Below are 6,588 nucleotides of genomic sequence, written 5' to 3'. Positions count from 1 at the left end.
ACTCGAGGCCAGAGAAAAAATGCTTCAGATACGCATTTATTTCATCTGCTGAAGTTGATTTTTTTAATTACTGGAAGCGTTTGCCGAAAATCTCCAGAAAGTATAACTAATGCACCTCTCATTAATTCTGAATTACCTCGGAGATCTTGTAGTGTTCTATGTAATGTTTCAAATGATTTTTTATGTGTCATTGTATACACGACTCCAAAAGTGCATTACCACCTGCAATTCTCGTTTTCCTGCAATAGCAGGCAACCCAAAAAGCTCGGCGGTTGGGTTGGTTCCGAATTCGAAAGGCGTTGGACCAAACCTCAATTTTGTTAAAAATATATCAGTGTGGCAAACTGAAAAATAAGGAAATAAAACAAATTGTTAAGAATGACAATTTTATTATCGTGACGGAGTTGGATGACATCAAAAGTTACAAAATGATCTTACTTAAGCAGTTCAAAAAAGATGAATGGGAAAAGACACATATCAGACAAAACATTTCTCTCCTTCTCCCCCCCAAAAAAAAGAATTTTAAAAAAGAAAAAGTTACATAAAGTAAAGGTTTAATATAAAAGACTCACCCAAAATTTTGAAAATTGACACGCGAAAGGCAAGAATAACTGAACCCAAGTGAATAAAATTGTGCACAGATATTGCAGACGTAAGAAGTGGGAATACAGGCTTCATATTTTCCTGAAAAAAAAAACGGTAGGGTGGTGCACGGACCCCTCCAAACCCTTGATCACGAGATATCAAAAATGCTTGTAACAGTATGTCAGATGTGTGTAAAGGACATGAACAATTGTAACGAAACTTTTTCTATGGACAACACGTAAAAAATAAAGGAATACGAGGTTTTAATGTTCTGCGGAAAACAGTTTTAGAGGGCAAAAGCCCCCACGAAAAATTTTGAAATTTGACGTCCGAAAGGTAAGAAGAAGTGAACCGAACTGAATGAAATTCTGCACAGATATTATAAACATAAAATGAGGGAATACGGGTTTCTTATTTTCCTTTAAAAAACGGCTGGGTAGGGCGCGGACTCCTCCAAACATTTGATCATGAAATATCAAACGTACTAGTAACAAATGTCAGATGGGTGTAAAGGACATGAAGAATTACAACGAAACTTTTTGTATGGACAATACGCAGAAAATAAAGGAATACGTTTTTTTATTATTATTTTCTGCTGAAAGACAGTTTTATAGGGTAAAAGAACCCACCCCAAAATTTTAAAGTTGACGCGAGAAAGATAAGAAGAAGTGAACCGAAGTGAGTGAAATATTGCAAAGATGTCGTAGGTTTAAAATGAGGAAATACGGGTTTCGTATTTTCCTGCAAAAAAAGGTTCGGTAAGGCACGGACCCCTCCAAACATTTGATCACGAAATATCAAAAGTGCTAGTAACAGTATGTGAGATGTGTCTAAAGAACATGAAGAATTGCAACGAAACTTAATGTATGGATAATATGCGAAAAACATACGAATACTTTTTTTTTATTTTCAGCGTAAAAATGGTTTTAGGGGGAAAAGCACCCACCCAAAATTTTGAAAGTTGACGAACGAAAAGCAAGGACAAGTGAATCGAAATGAATGAACTTGTGCACACATATTGTAGACGTAAAATGAGTGAATACGGGTTTCGTATTTTCCTGGAAAAAACTGTTGGAAAGGGAACGAACCCTTCCAAAGTTTTGATCACGAAATATCAAAAGTACTAGTAACAGTGAGGTGTGTGTAAAGGAAATGAAGAATTGCAACGAAACATTTTGTATGGAAAATAACCATAAAATAAATCAATACGAGTTTCTTATTTCCTGTGGAAAAACTGTTTTAGGGGTCAAAGGCTCCCACCCAAAATTTTGAAAGTTGACACCCGAAAGACAAGAAGAAATGACGTAAAATGAGGATAAGGGTTTTATATTTTCTTAGAGAAAACAGTTAGGTGGGGCGCCGACCCTCCCAAACGTTTGATAACGAAAAATCAAAAATAATATTAATAGTATGTGAGATGTGTGTAAAGGAAATGAAGACTTTCAACGAAACTTTTTGTATGGGAAATGCGCTGAAAACAAAAAATACGGGTTTTTCATTTTTTCGGAAAAATGGTTTTATGGGGCAAAAGGCCCCACCCCAAAATTTTGAAATTTGGCACCGAAAGGAAAGAAAAAGTGAACCGAAGTGAATAAAATTTTGCGCAGATATTGTAGACATAAAATGAGTGTATACGGGTTTCGCATTTACCTAAAAAAAACCGGTTAAGTGTGGCATGGACTCCTCCGAATCTTTGATCACGAAATTCCATAAGCGCTAGTAACAGTATGTCAGATGTCTGTAAAGGACATGAAGAATTGCAACGAAACATTGTGTATGGAGAATACGCAAAAAGAAAATGAATACTTGTTTCTTATTTTATACGGAAAAATTATTTTGTGGGCAAAAGAACCCATCCCAAAATTTTGAAAATTGATGCCCGAAAGGTAAGAAGAATTGAGCCGAAGTGAACGAAATTGTGCACAGATATTGTAGACATAAGATGGGGGAGTATTGGTTTCGTATTTTCCTTGAGAAAACGGAAGCGTGGAGTGCCGACCCTTCCAAACCTTTGATCACGAAATATCGAAAGTACTATTAATAGTATGTCAGATGTGTGTAAAGGACATGAAGAATTCCAAAGAAACATTTCGTATCGACAATACGCAAGAAATAAAGGAATACGGGTTTTTTATGTTCTGCGGGAAAACGGTTTTAAAGGCTATAGCCCCACCCAAACTTTTGAAAGTTGAAGCCCGAAAGGCAAGAAGAAGTGAGCCGAAGTGAATTTAATTGTGCACAGATACTGCAGACGTAAAATGAGGATACGGGTTTCGTATTGTCCTGGGGAAAACGGTTCCGTAGTGCGCCAACCCCTCCAAACCTTTGATCACCAAATATCAAAAGTACTAGTAACAGTATCTGAGATGTGTGTAAAGGACATGAAGAATTGCAACATATCTGTTTGTATGGACAATACGCAAAAAATAAAGGAACATGAGTTTCTAATGTTCTGCGAAAAACGGTTTTAGGGGGCAAAAGACCCGATCCAAAACTTTAAAAGTTGACGCCCGAAAGGTAAAAAGACATTAGCCGAGGTAAATGAAATTCTGCACAGATATTACAGACGTAAAATGAGGATATGAGTTTCGTATTTTGCTGAACAAAAAGGTTGGGTTAGGCACCGACCCCTCCAAACCTTTGATCACGAAATATCAAAAGCGCTAGTAACAGTATGTCAGATGTGTGTAAAGAACATGAAGAATTGCAACGAAACAATGTGTATGCAAAATAACCACAAAAAAAATAAATGAATACTGGTTTCTTATTTTCTGCGGAAAACTGTTTTAAGGGTCAAAACCTCTCACCCAAAATTTTGAAGTTGACACCCGAAAGAAAAGAAGAAATGAGCCGAAGTAAATGAAATTTGCACAGATATTGCAGACAGAAAATGAAATTACGGGTTTCGTATTTTTCTAGAGAAAACAGTCGGGTGGAGCGCCGACCCCTCCAAACGTTTGATAACGAAAAATCAAGAGTGTTACTAACAGTATGTCAAATGCGTGTACAGGACATGAAGAATTGCACCGAAACTTTTGTATAGACAATGCACTGAAAACAAAGGAATACGGGTTTTTTATTTTTGCGGAAAAACGGTTTTATGGGGCAAAAGACCCCATCCCAAAATTTTGAAATTTGACGCCAAAAAGTAAGAAAAAGTAAACGGAAGTGAATGAAATTTTGCACAAATATTGTAGACATAAAACGAGGGAATACGAGTTTCGTATTTACCTAAAAAGAAAAACGGTTAGTTGGGGCCCGGACTCTTCTGAACCTTTGATCACGAAATATCAAGAGTGCTAGTAACAGATTGTCAGGTGTGTGTGAAACCCACCAAGAATTCCAAAGAATCTTTCTGTATGGACAATACGCAAAAAATAAAGGAATACGTTTTTTTATTTTCTGCGGAGAAACAGTTGTAGGGGGCGAAAGAACCCACCCAAAGTTTTGAAAGTTGATGCCCGAAAGGCAAGAAGAAGTGAGGCGAAGTGAATTAAATTGTGCACAGATATTGTAGACATAAAATGAGGGAATACGAGTTTCGTATTTTCCTGGGGAAAACGGTAGCGTGGGGCGCCGACCCCTCCAAACCTTTGATCACGAAATATGAAAAGTGCTAGTATGTCAGATGTGTGTAAAGGACATGAAGAATTGCAACACAACCTTTTGTATGGACAATACGCAAAAAATAAAGGAATACGGATTTTTTATGATCTGCGGGAAAACGGTTTTAGGCGGCAAGAGACCCACCCAAAATTTTAAAAGTTGAAGTTCACTCGAAGAAGTGAACCAAATTGAATCAAATATTGCACAGATATTGTAGGTTTAAATTGAGGGCAAACGGGTTTCGTATTTTCCTGAGAAAAACGGTTAGGAGGCTCGGATCCCTCCAAACCTTTGATCACGAAATATAAAAAATGCTGGTAACAGTATGTCATATGTGTGTAAAGGCCACGAAGGATTCCAACGAAACTTTTTGTATGGACAAATACGCAAAAAAAATAAAGGAATGCTTTTTTATTTTCTGCAGAAAAACAGTTTTATGGGGCAAAAGAACCCACACCAAACTTTTGAAAGTTGACTCCCGAAAGGTACATATTGTCTCAAAGGTCGAGGGCATTCTTTATTGCTATTTTAAGGAAAAAATTTTCTAAGTCCAGCTTCGGGTATCTTCGGGAAAAAGTAAACCAGGTTCGAACCTCGAAGTCAACCTTTGCAATCGGGAGAAATTTTGCAGATGTGTTTTTCTTCTTTTAAATATAATAAGACTTGTTATTAATTGTATAAAAAAGCAACATTGATTGAAATACTTAATAATTCAATATTTCGAAACTGTATTAATATCAGCACATGCCTGTTTGTCATTTAGCTCTCCATACGTAATGAAACATTTAGATACGTAAACGAATCTTTCCATATGTGAAAGAATGCAGAAAATTAAGACATAGAACACAATTCTCGTCTGAGTACTAAAATAAAAGTCAAAATGGAACAAAAACAGCGTTTGCAGTGGATATGAATCAGAGCCCTGCACGGGCTGGGCGTGTCCTGTTCGGTCCGGACACAAATGCTATAGGGCCGAACCGGACGCACGTATTTCCGGGTTGGAACCGGGCACTCAAGGACGGATTGGAAACTAGTGTTGTCATTTTTTCCCTTAAATGTCCTCCACTACCCCTGCCTTTGCCGTGTTCGTACGGCCTTACTGTCAGTCTATGTTAATCGTAGTGTGTTTGGGAAACTGACTCTTTGTTCAAGACTGCAAAGTACTGTAATACTACTAATATTACTACTACTTCTATTATTACTACTACGACCACAGTTAATACTACTATAACTGCTACGATTTCGCGTCAGAGTTGACATGTCTGGTGGTACAGAATTTACCTTCTAAGTACAGTATTTTATAACAAGACTTGTCAAACAGGGTGAAATATCCCTATTTTCATTTTCCAACCATTTTTGACCATAAATCGACTTTTGCGAGGTGAAAAAGGAAGATACGACAGAAGGAAAACAAAGTTATTGAAGAAGCATTATCATCAATATCTTCCATTCCAAAATACGGTATGTTACTTAAAAAACATAACTTTAAAAGAAATATCTACTAAAATGAAAGAACAATCATGGCATTTTAGGCGTGTGCGTAACAGTAATATACAAAATAAATATTACAATACTTTTGAGGGTCTAGATCATTTAGATTAGATATTGGTATTCCAAAGGTAAACAAATGAAATGTTTTTTTTCTTTTGACTGAAAACTTGATTTTGAATTATATATATACAGACTGTTATACAATTCGTGTAATTTTCTACAGCACTGGGAGAAGATGAAGTTTTCACACCATTAATATAAAATTTGGCACTCTTATTGCGAAATATCTGAATTTTTCGAATTTCTAAAGGAAATAGAAGAAAATTAATGTTTAGCCCCCCTTTTGGAAGTGTAAACACAGAAGTTCATTTTGCTTATGGGAGGTTCAATGTTAAATTTTGGAAGCAGTTTTCTCCAATAATTATTCGTAAAGATTTTGGGGTAAATGAGTTGTTTTTGTTACGAAATGCAAAAACACTCATTCACAAAGCTAGCAAAGCCGTCTCAAACATTATTTTGGGAAGGCCCCCCTTTGGGGGGCAAGGGCCGTAAAAAGCTGGTGGGTGATGTGTTACCAAATCCCAAAATTTATTTTCGGAGTGCCAGTAAACGTCAGATTAATCACGAATGTCACATAATTAATGCTCCAATGCTCCTTACATGTAAGAGTGACTAATAATGGGGCTACAACCCCCTTTCAAAAGTAAGAAAATCACCAGAAATATTCTTAGTAGGGACATACGAGAAGAAGGTGTTTTTGTTAATTAGTGTGAAATTTGGCGTCAGTGTAGCAAAAGAGTATGCATTTTTGAAACATGGAATGCTATTTTGGTAACGCACCGCCTTAGGGGGGCACAGGGGACGAAGCATTAGATGATGTACCTTTATAAAAATTCAAAATTTTGT

Source organism: Thermobia domestica, unplaced genomic scaffold (genome assembly GCF_964235325.1).
Source record: "Thermobia domestica unplaced genomic scaffold, izTheDome1.hap1.1 HAP1_SCAFFOLD_205, whole genome shotgun sequence".
In the NCBI taxonomy this organism is placed as follows: Eukaryota; Metazoa; Arthropoda; class Insecta; order Zygentoma; family Lepismatidae; genus Thermobia; species Thermobia domestica.
This window is presented reverse-complemented; position numbering follows the sequence as displayed.